A 12,722-nucleotide genomic window follows, 5' to 3' on the forward strand; every position below is an offset into this window, starting at 1 on the left:
ATATAAATGCAAGGGGCTGGTGACATGAGATAGGAAAATTTCTGATTGGGCGTCACTGGGGGCTCTCCTGGGCATGGGGTATATCTTTTTTTTTTTTTTTTTTTTTTTTTTTTTTTCTTTAACAACCATGTCATTTAATAATGGCATCCCCGCCTGCAGCATTCACACTCCATTCAAAAATAATTAGTCTGAGTTCTTGTTGCTTCAGCAGCATTTGCCAGCTCTCTTCAATGGACATGCCATCCAAGCGGTTAAAATTAGTATTTTGTATACTCATTTGGCTTTCCTACTCTGTTTAATTTTTCATATGGAAGGGAAATATATGAGTTTTTTAAATGAATTAAAAGCAACAAATAAAGCTACCAGTACTCTTGAGCAATCTTTGGTATACTGTAATATTGAAAATGGTTTGGGCTTTTATGCAATCTAGATTAAAAAATGATCTGCTTGCCAATAAGCTGCCATTTTCTACTTTTTTGTTTGTTTGTTTGTTTGTATTTTTTCCCAATTTTAATAGGAAAAAAGCAGTTATTAAGAGGAAACAGTTCACGTGTCTTACAATACCCCAGAAATACGAAGTTTCCATGCAGAAATCAGAATATTAGCATCCTAAAACCAAATTTTCACTGTATTTATTTAACTTTTACTCTTTCTGCTTTAGCAGGTTAATACATGTATAATCAATTACAACTATACATCACAAAAAAGTGGGGGGAGGGGATTAATTGAAAGTGGAGCATGTCAGTGAACTGACTCAGAACATTAAATAAAATATCCTGCCATCTGCCATTCAGAAAACAAAATTTCAATGGAAGAATGCATTATCTTACATCACATTGTGCAAGACACATGCATTACTGCGGCAAATTTCTGAGTCTTTGCTGTATCAAAAGAAGGGAGTTTCCCAACATGACAATGAGGAAATGTCTAAGGACAAGTTGGTGTAGCATCCAGCCTAAGCCCATATTGCTGATTCACTGGGAGCTGCCGACCAAGTCATAAGAAACCTTCTGATTGAAGTGGTTTCTAGCTCTCTGGGTGACGCTATATAGCAATGTCAAAAACACTAAGTGCTTGAGAAGGAATCGAGCCTGCAAAAATCAATAGGGCAAAATATGAGATTGAGAGATTTCTTCCTAGCAGCAGAGAAGTATATCTCAATGTGACAACTGGCTACAGTCAATAGACCATCCAGCACTTACATGTTTTCCTATGGAAACCACACTGTTTTCATTAAAATAGGTAATATATATACACACACACACATATATATATAAATATATATATATGTGAATAAACACATTACTGATACATTTTCAGTAAAAAGAAGTTATACCTGTCCAAGGACTATACAGGAAGCTGAATACAAATTAAGTTTTGAAAACAGACCTGGATTATTAGAGATTGGCAAGACATCAAAATAGATAAAAATTAAAACAAAATTTATTAAATTAAAAAATTTTAAATTAAAATTATTAAAATAAAAAACATCTGCTTTACATTGTTTTCTGGTCATCCATGAGAGAACACTGCTGCTACCTACCCAATACTAACACTGAGGATTAGAAACACTTTTGTTGATTTCTCTAGCAAAATATACTGCAACATTGCTTTCCACCTTATCTCAAAATTCACAACACTGAGGACTGCAAAAGACTCCTCTGCACAACCAGCTAAAAAGGCCCAGAGATCCTCCAAAATTTGTAAGCGAGCAGGGACTATGGCAGGAAGGTTGTCGTCCTCATGGGTACAGCAGGGTCCCTGTCAAGCTCTTACCCTCCCCCTCTTCCTCCTCCTCCTCCTTCTCATCTTCCCTCTCCTCCCAGCCTTGGAGGAGGATCCTTTGTATGCTCTGGAGTTAGAAGAGCTTCAACCAGGCAAGCACGGAGATTGCACAAAGGGAATTAAGTTTTACCTCCTAAAATACAAAGATTTAGAGGCTCCATTAACTACTCTTTTTCTGACTCCTTTTCATAGAATCAGCAAGGTTGGGAAAGACCTCCAAGATCATCTGGTCCAACCATACCATAACACCAGTATGGCCCACTAAACTACATCACTAACCATCATGTCCAACTGTTCCTTAAACACCACCAGGGACAGTGATTCCACCAACTCCCTGGGCCACCCATTCCAATGCCTGACTACTCTCTCTGAGAAGAAATGTCTCCTAACTTCCAACCTAAACCTCCCATACACAACTTGAGGCCATTCCTTCAAGTCCTGTTGCTAGTTATCTGTAAGAACAGGCAAAACCCCCAGCTACCCACACCTTCCTTTCAGGTAGTTGTAGAGAGCAATACGGTCTTCCCCGAGCCTCCTCTTCTCCAGAATAAACCCAGTTTTTCCAATGTCCAATGTTCCCCAGTTCCCTCAGCTGCTCCCCATAGGACTTGTGTTCCAGGCCCTTACCAGCTTCGTAGCCTTTCTCTGGACACACTTCAAGGCCTCAATCTTTCGAGAGTCTTTCTTGAAGTGAGAGGCCTTTATTGAAGTGAGGGGCCCAAAACTGAACACAGTACTTGAGGTGCGGCTTCACCAGAGCTGAGTACAGGGGGACGATCACCTCCCTGGTACTGCTGGCTGCACTATTACTGAAACAGGCCAGGATGCCGCTGGCCTTCTTGGCCACCTGGGCACACTGCCAGCTCATCTTCAGGCATCAATGAGCACCCCCAGATCCTTTTCCCGTGCACAGCTTTCCAGACACTCTGCCCCAAGCCTGTAGCACTACATGTGGTTATTGTGGCCAAAGTGCAGGACCTGGCACTTAGCCATGTTGAACCTCATCCCATTGGCCTCTGCCCATCAACCCATCCTGTCCTGGTCCCTCTGCATGGCCTTCCTACCCTCTGGCAGATCAACACTTCCCCCCAACTTGATGTCATCTGCAAATGTACTGAGGGTGCACTCAATTCCCTCATCCAAATCATCAATGAAGATATTAAAGAGGATGGGCCCCAGCACCAATCCCTGGGGACGACTACTCATGACCAGTCACCAGCTGATTTCACTCCATTCATCACCACTCCCTGAGCCCAGCCATCCAGCCAGTTTTTGATGCAGCGTAGAGTGTACTTGTCCAAGCCACGGGCTGCCAGCTTCTCCAGGAGAATACTGTGGGAGACTGTGTCAAAGGCCTTGCTGAAGTCTAGGTAGACTACATCAACAGCCTTTCCCTAATCTACCAGGTGGGTCACGTGTTCATAGAAGGAGATGAAGGTGGTCAGGCAGGACTTGCCTTTCATGGATCCATGCTGACTGGGCCTGAACCCCCAGTTGTCCCACACGTTCTGTGTGATAGCATTCAAGATGAATGTTCCACCACCTTTCCTGACACTGAGGTCACGCTGACAGGTCTGTAATTCCCCAGGTCCTCCTTACAACCCTTCTTATAGATGGGGATTTTATTTATATCTTTGAGGAAAACCTGCAAGAGGATGCCCAGTGCTGACATGAACCTGTACAAGAAGGTAAATGGAGAGAGAGGGAGATAAGGATGTGACAACTCTGCCAGGCCACTCCTGGGACAATCCTTGATCCTTATGCCATGCTGCCTCCCTTCAAGAGGCAATTTAAATTAGAAGACTTAGAAGAGGGTAAAATAACAGTTGTACTTCTGACTACTGAAGAAGTGAAGTGTGTAGGTGTGAAAGTTTGGTTGCAATTGGTAGTAAAAATGGATGTTGGAAAAACAAGGTTTAAAGTCATTTCTCTTACTTTGTCACATTAAAGGTTGGTTCCTAGTTAAATTTTATTAACTACTGTCCTCAAAAGCACAGAACTATTTAAAACATCTGCTGTGTAAATAGCACTACTTGTTTAGTATGTGCAAAAAAATCTTCCTTGATTATTTTACTTCCCACCAAGATACTAGACAAAGACCCATCCTTAGTGAATTATACATGTAGATTATTAAATTTATCAATGAAAGATGTTATAGAGCTATTATCTAGATAATTTTGATGTCTTTTACTAACATTAGGTAGTTTGTGAGACTTCTCTGTTATTTCTGTCTTTTCTGAAGATGTTTACAAGTCTGTAGAAAGACTGTTTGTATACTCCATTGAATCTGCAAAATTCTTGGCATGGAGAAAAACAATTTTTCATGATTCTTACAACATGCCTGTATGCTACAACTATTCATTTTAGCTGCTTGACAGCTACACTTTTAGTAGGAAATGATGACTGGGATTAACAGTTTGTTACACGTTTGTGTGATTCTTCTGAGACCCACAGCCTCAATCATCTCCAAGTACCGATAGCTACAATATAATTTAGTGGTATGACTTTACTGACTCAGTAAGACCACCCTCTGATTTTAGCTACATGTAGAGTATGATTGACTACCTTAGAAATTTACAGATGGGAAATTCACACCTGTGCTGATTTGCAGTAATCAGCACATGTTTTGGCTGATTTTCACCCTTGATTCCCATGTTGGAATGATTGAATAATGAATTTTAAAGGAAGTTATGTTGGGCAGATGAGTGTACAGTAAATAGTTGCCACACACAACTAAATAATGAGTGAAATTCAACACAAATAAAAAGAAATGAGAAATACGTGGAAATCCAGCAACATGAATGGGATATTCTTGTTTTCATAAACACATACATCCATGAAGACAAAACATGGTGAAAGGAGGCAATAATAACAGTTTTCTACAGTGGATCTAATCAAGCAAAGAATATGGAAATGATAAAAGTGTAACTTGGAAAGAAAGTAACTGAGTAATAATTCAGAAAACAAAGAGGATTTTAATGAGTACTGTTGTATATTTAGAAAGAATTGGGACAATGACCTTGGTAGGCAGAAATATGATCAAATCCTTTAATGCCCACAGGAAATGTTAGCTATTATTTAATCAACAAGCCTTGATAACTTTCTCCACAAAAGTCATAAAAGAGGTGGCAGAGATCCCAGGAGCTGGGATGTTCAGCTTTAGGAAATTATGAAAGACTGCAGAAATGTTAATTTTGTGCCAATTAAAATTTTTAAGCAGGATGGCTGGGTAACTTCAGGCCAATTCATGAAATGTAAGTCCAGGATAAAACAAAGGAAAAGCTGAAATGCACACATTTAGGCATTTGCTTTATAAAGAACTATGAAAAAGGAAAACAATGAATGCCAGTCAATATGGTTTTAAGCCTTTGAACACGTAATATTCTTGAATTGTTGTATGGCATTTGATTTAGTACCATACAATATTCTGCAATAGCAATTCGAATGTCAAGAAAGGACATATTAAATTGCTTAGGAACTTACTGTTGATGGATTTCTTAGAATCATCAACATGTTGATGGTGATTACATGATGTCCTCATGTAATAGGGCAGTTTTAAATAAATTTCTGCAACACCTATGTTACTAGACCTATGCAAGACCTATGCTACAGTTCATATGCTACAGCCATTTTTCATTCATGATCTAGAATTAAATCATTGCTATGAGAACTTCCACACTTTGAAGACTTCCAGTTAACAAAAATTGGAAATAATAATAAATTATGGATATGGAGGTCACAAAAATAACTATTATTCAATATGTTGACACGGTTCATGTAAACTAGAATTCACGGTTTAACTGCAAATATACCCACAACAGCTAGGAACACAGCTCCTTGAGTACAAAATGCTGGACTTCATTGAAGAAAGCAGCAACTCTGAAGAGCTCATATAATCACTGGAGAAAGGAAACATAACAGGACATCTCATAGTGCTACAGTGGCCTTCCCCACACTCCACATCTGTATCTTCTATAGTAATAAATAAAAGTAGAGAGGCACTCCTAACACACCACTCTGGCAGCCCCAGTGATAGAGAAGGACACGCAGCTCTGGCATCTCTGTTTTTCTAAAGGCTTACAGGTACAGTGAGTAGGAGAAGAGTTAAAATTTTTCTATCCCTTGAATAATAAGTGTTCTGTAGTAAAAGAAAAACAGTCTGTTTAACATTAAAACAAACAAAAAAACAACAACAACAAAACCACCAAGAACAAGCAAAAAAAAAACCCACAGCAGTTACTGTGTAGAGGCACAAGGAAGAAAATACAGGGTGCCAGTTAACTAGCACTGAGGAATCAACAAGAACCAATAGACAGCAGATGAATTGAAACCAATTCAAAATGCTTACAAGACAAATATATTAGTAATGAGAATTAGTAAATTAGAGCACAACAGCAGTGAAGTCATAGATTCTCTGCTACCTGCTGTCTTCAAATCAAGAACATTATCATTTTGGAAGCTACATTTTAACCTCAAACAAATGATATTTCAATTCAAAACAAGTCAGTGATTTTGTTACTTTCACCTTTATGTGCAAGTCAGTCATCTGAGAGAGACAGCTGATCTAGTAATCCATCTGGGTCTATGAGTCTATAAAACCTTCAAAGAAAATCAGGGTGGATGTGACATGGCCATTTCATGTGACATAGCAGACTTCCTTCTCCTCCTTTAACAGAAGAGTAATACTTTTCTAAGCCATTTAACACATAGAAGTATATCTTACTTTCTGAGTAAAAAGCACACTGCGACCTAGTATAACAGTAAAGTGAATGCAAAAATAATATAAGAATGATCTTTTTGGAGCATTTGTTTTTAATCAGCTTTCATACTAAAAACACAGCATAATAAGTAATAGGTAGATCACATTCATTTAAGGGTTGCTTGTTAATGAAAGGCTAATGACCTCAGAAAATTAATCTATTTCAGATTACTGTTTTAGAAAGTCTACCTTATAAGTAACTTGTATCATGAAGATAATTGCATATCTCCTACAAAACTGCTCCCCTTAAAAGAAACTTCAAAAATGTAGAAACTGTAACAACAACTTCTGTGCAAAGTTCTACAGTTGTCAGTACTTGTACTACGTAAACTATTTCTTGGTCCCTGCAAAGCCCTGTACCATTGATGTAGTTGGAAAAAAAAAAAAAAAAAAAAAAAAAAAAGACTATTAACCAAAATTTTATATTCCTTCCACAAGAATGTGAACTTCATTATTACATTGCCTTTTGTTGTTGTTATGTTACCCCATGTTTGTGCAAAGACACATGGATTTCACCTATATTAGTGAGGATTTCATCCTTTTATTCATCTGTCATATTAATGCTTATGGTTTGTAACAATGACCTAGAGATGCCTGCAGACCAGACAGCATGCAGACCAGACCAAAAGATCCTAGGGAATATAAACTTTCAAGGAAAAGCTAAGTTTCCCCTGAGATCCAGTAGAGGGCTTCTGATAAACACAAACGTATTACTGACAAGGACAAGAAAGAGAATTATATCTTTAGAAGCCTGGCAAAAATCCTGATCCTCTGAAATAAAGCAACCATGTCCTTTTCTTTCTTTTGGTAGTAAACAAAAACTCCTGAAGATACAGTCAAACAAGTAAGACGGCTACATTTCTGTCTTGAGGAAAAGGATAGGAAAAAGGCTCAAGGGCCACTTTGTTGATTCAGTTGCAGTACTTCTGAGCTGCCACACTGGAGATTTACAGTCTTAGTCTTTCCTCCTGCAGGTCAGTAAGTAGTAATATGGGAGTTCCCACAGAAATGTGCTTAGTTTTGAAGGTGGGATAACAGTGCTTTTTAATTCAACCACAATGCGCTGGACTGTCAATAAAGCTGCACTAGAAGACTCCAAAGAGATGTCTAAGCATCAGCCCTGACTATGAGTATAGTGGATGCAGTGCATACTGTCTACTGCATGATAAAAAATAAAACAAAGAGGAAGACAGCTAAATGCATCCTAGATTTTAGCTTTAAAGGTTGTATGCTTGTAAATCAGGAATTGACAGCCTGAACATATTTCATGAGCCAAATGAGAATCCTGCCTGAAAAATATTAAATAAAAACAATAATAATAATAATTAAAAAAAAGCATTTTTAGACTGACCTCTATACACCAGAGAACAGCAATAGTCACACGTGTCAAATCTGACTCCTACTGGTCACAAACACAAGACCGTTTCCATAGGATTAGCCAACTTCATCTGGCATTTAGGTTGGCAAGAGCCCTAACAGAAAGGCGCTCCACAAAATGTAAAGGCCACCTTTTTCTGGGAGAGCACAGCAGCAAAGAATGGAGAGAAAGTAAGGGTGTAAGCCAAAAACCATAACAGTCTGGAAGAAGCAGGACAGATATGGACAAAGAAACAACACCAAATCAATCAGCTTCACCCATCTTCTCTGGGTTCTACCTACGACTCCCTTACTGGAAGGAGAGAAAATTTAGAACTTAAAATTAATAATGAAAAAGAAAGAAATTTGGAATATAATGAGTTGTTCCAGTTGCAGCAATCAGCTGACACACACCAAGAAAGCAGCAAAGGTGGAGCCAGAATTGTTTTTTACACTGGGATCAAGAGATAAACTCCACTGGTGGCTAACAACTGGTGGCTGTAACTGGAAAAAGCATAACTCCTCTAAGAATCATCAGCTTTAAGGATCAGAACTGCAGCATAATTATGCTGCTTTAAAAAGGCTTTCTTGGCAGCCTCCTGCTTGTTACATTCATTAAACACATTGGAATAGCCTAAGCCATACCATTTTACAGATCACTGTAGTTGGGAAATTATATATACTTCTCATGCATCAAATATGAGTATTTTATGTTGCTGAACAGACTGAAATGACAAAGTTTGCCTGAATTATTTCAGGGGAAGTACATAGTAAAACCCAGCAGCTGAGCTTAATAAAGAGTTTGGCTCTTTTATTCATTAAAAAAAAAAAAAAAATCAACCAACTAATCAACTTTCTGGTAGAATACATAATTCAGTGTTTGTATTTGCTGCCCTCTAGTGATAATAGATGCAATGTATATACAGGAACGCATTGCACTTTACTAGAGAAGAAATCTCACATATTTGTCCAATTTTCAACCACATTAAACCAGGGTCTTAAGACGTATGCTCTACAATTGCAGTATTTTCAATAGACACTCCAGAGCAATTGCACAAGCAACATAAATTACACCCTATTTCAGCCCATGCTTTGAGGACTTATATCAATCTTTAGGACGTGATATTCACCTACAGCGTTCTTCCAGGAATTGTTCTAAACAATGACAGGGAACACTAAGACTATAACAGAGCTAAAAAAAAACCCTTCTGTATATTGAATTTAATTTCTACATGTATTTTCCAGTTTACAATATTTTGTTATATATTTACTTCCCCCCTCAAATACAGTGCTGTCAAAATGATTCAAGTCACACAAAAGCTACTCTTAAAAGCTAATTTAGATCAGAGAAAAAGTGGATCGGGATGTGATTACACTTGCAGTTATAAAAGCAGAGTTGAGGGGGCGATACCTCCTGGCAGAAGCAGTGATGAATAGCTCAGGATGTTATCTCTCTATCCTGCTCTGTAACCAACTGAATTGAACATGTAACCACAATCCAGTATTTTCGTCCATTAAATTATTACTGTGAACACCATCTGATGTGGATATAGACAGCTTTTGAAGTTTTTCCCTAAAACACAATATCAAAATAAAATCCTTTACCTTTACTTGGATATATGTATCACATCACAAACACACAAAACCTTTTTGTTTTCATGTATCCACAGCTACTGTTATAAATATTATATATTTCTGCATTATAACAGCCAAAGCTGAGAACCAACAGGGCAGTTAGTTATACTTTAGGTCTGGATATGCCTCAAACAAATATCCTACGTTTTAAGCAATTTTATTTTTTTCTTAAATTACTGCAATGTTAGTTGAAATGCAGTTAATGCATCATATCTGCATATTTCTCAACAGACACCAGCTTGTTTTGCTCAAAGGATCTCTCTCTAGTTATAAATGACACACACACAAATCAAATGTATGCTCAGACATGAGCTCAGGGACCTTTGAGCAGACTATGATTTTTTTTTGTTTTAAATCTTTACCTGATATACATCTTATTTATGCTAGGCATTTTAATGGTGTGCTTCTCTTTCTGTTTCTCCTCCATGACAACCAGCTTTGCAGTGAACAATCTTAAACAAACCTTTCAAAAAACAGCACCAGAGAAAGTTACAAAATACCGCAGGAGGGACCCAGCCCAGACTCTTTTATAATAATTCATTCCTTTAACATACCCTGACAGCAGTCTGTTTGCTTCACTTAATTCCTGTATTTGATAGAACCTACAGTTTGGTTGGAAAACTACAATAGAAATTAATTATCACTAAAAGCAAAACAAACACAAACTCATATTAATACTAGTTTAAACATGTACTTCTGATTGTAGCTATTGATATAAAGGAATTGCTAGGTGATGTTAAAGCAGTAACAAACGACCTTAAAAATGAAAAAGAAAGTTTAAAAGGTATGCATCTCATCTTTGGAAAGCAGATAAATTAAAACTCTCTCTGAGCCTTTAAAATGCACAATTGTTTATGGAAACAGTTCTGCATCTGCAGTCAACACTGGTGCTGAAACCATCTGAATTCCCATACAAGAATGGCAAATGTAAATTTTGCCATTTACCTTCTCTTAAATCTATTTTTTGTATCAATCACAACAACTCCTGTTGACATTAAATGGCATTATCATGCTTACCGTGCTATTATAACAAAGTTCTCCTTTGAGGACCCTCCTTTTGAGGGTGTAATTAAAATCTCTCTTGAAAGATTTCAGGAAGACAAAAACTGTATTTATGGTCTTCCCCCCTCCCCCCCCCCCCCCCCCAAAAGACGGCACCTAGTCTTTTGGCCAATATTTCTGCTTAACTACCATTGGGAACAAAAGCCTGCTGTAAACCAGTAATGCAAATTCCCCAGCTGGGAAAGAAAAAAATAAAAGTCCATCTATAGGCTCTTTAAGATTGGCTCTTCTCTTCCCATTTGTCCTCCCTGCTTGACTGAAAAATTCCTGGCCAGCTGCAGTTAAAGGATCAAGACAGATGACTTAAGGACTCTCCCCGAAAGTCCTCTTCTATGACCAGCTCAGGCTTTACCACAACCATATCTCAGCATCAAATAGTTTCATGCTCCATAGAAGACCCATTCTCTGGCCTTCTAACCATGCAGGAGAGGAAATCATGAATAATACTCAAGTGAAACTTAAAAATTTGGAATGGGTGTATACTCCTTTTAGGAGGAGTCTTTTCTTGGAAGAACAGATCCAAAAATCTATCATAAATAAAAAGGATAAAAAAATACTTCCCTTCCCTTAACACTTGGATTATGTAAACCATATGTACGGTAACTTGTAGGGGACAGTGTAACATCTGTAACAATTCCCAAAATGAAAATAAAAGCAAGTACAAAATAAACCAGACATGGGACAAAATGAAAAGGTAAGAAGACTTCATTAAAACTGCATCCATGGACGGCACAGCAGGTCAATTTTAGTCACATCTTTCTGTCCTTTCTCTGTTAGAGAGTGCCTTTGGGCAGGTTACACTATTATACTACACTTCAGGTCTCTCACCTCAATTCTTTTTTTATATATATATATATTTTTTTTAATATATATATCCATTATATATCCATTCATGTCTTTGCAGTGACTATAACTAGACCACCATACTTTTAATATATATATACACATGCACACATGTATATTTAAAGCTACAGCCGTACTGTACTGATAGAGCACTGCTATAAGCTTCAATTCTTTTTATCTGCAACCAGAGAAGAATCCTGTCTCTCCACCTGCACCATGCAAAACACAGGGACAAAACAAGGCGGAAATATCAGGCTCAGATACAGCTGCAGGATTTGGCTTATACCATGTTTTGCATTTCATTGAGTTGCCATTTCTTTGTCATGCTTTGAATGAGGACATTTTCCAAGCATATTGATACCCATTGCCCCATTCCCAAAGTGCAGCCCCACACAAGCACACATTTTCATGGCAACGAGTAGATAGAAATGGCAGGTTTTGTAAGCAGAGCCCCAGGGCACATACTAGGCTATAGGCACTTTACAAAGAAGCTTCACAAAAAGCAAAGAAGAAAAAATAATTGGACTCAAGAGACCGCTGTGATCTAGTATATGTACTTCCTTTAAATGCTTACTTCACTGCAGCTGGGCAGAGACTTTGAGTCCAAAAACACTGAAGACATGAAGAGTAAACATAGCAGAGGTACTGTGAAGCCATAAGGCTTCAATAATGTCTCTAAAATTATGTGATACCTTTGCTGGAGGAGCACTGCTGTTAACAAGAAATTGTGCCATGGAGATATTGTTGTTCATAGCTCCAACTAACTGTTCCTGCCCTGCAGCACAGGAATTCCTAGAACTTGTAATATGTTATCCAAACTACAGTAATGGCAGCAGCCTTTTTTTTTTTTTTTTTTTTAACTGCTTATTTGGAATTTAGATTTACAAGCTGCTTCTGTATAATGCCTCATAAGGATATTTGTGTTATGGGATAGGAACACATTCCTTATAGTAAAGTTTAATCTTTTCCCAGGACAACTTGTGATGAATCCATAAAGGCATTCAAACTGGGGGAATAATAACCAGTATTTTGTCATTTAAATATTGTTAAAAGAAAACAATATTTTCCTTTTCCTAGAATATATATTTTAGAGAATTCTAACCGATCTCTTCATAGTGAATTGACAGGATTTGGCTTTAAACACATCAGACCAAGTTTATCTCCTCTTTCTACCTCACCTCTAGTTAACACATGCCTAATAAACAGTCAGCCACATCTGACAAACATAATAGGTGAAAAAGTAGAAGATTCCAGCTTGCGACCAGTAACAAACAAGAACACT

The 12,722-nt window shown here is 37.7% G+C and overlaps 1 protein-coding gene across 13 annotated transcripts in view; it reads right to left on the minus strand.

The window, feature by feature from the left end:
* PDE4D (phosphodiesterase 4D) overlaps nt 1–12,722 on the minus strand; it is a gene marked incomplete at its 5' end in the record, with an annotated part of 636,111 nt that overhangs the window by 24,667 nt on the left and 598,722 nt on the right. The window lies entirely within an intron of this gene.

Source organism: Aythya marila (assembly GCF_965140915.1).
Source record: "Aythya marila genome assembly, chromosome: Z".
NCBI classification, from domain to species: Eukaryota; Metazoa; Chordata; class Aves; order Anseriformes; family Anatidae; genus Aythya; species Aythya marila.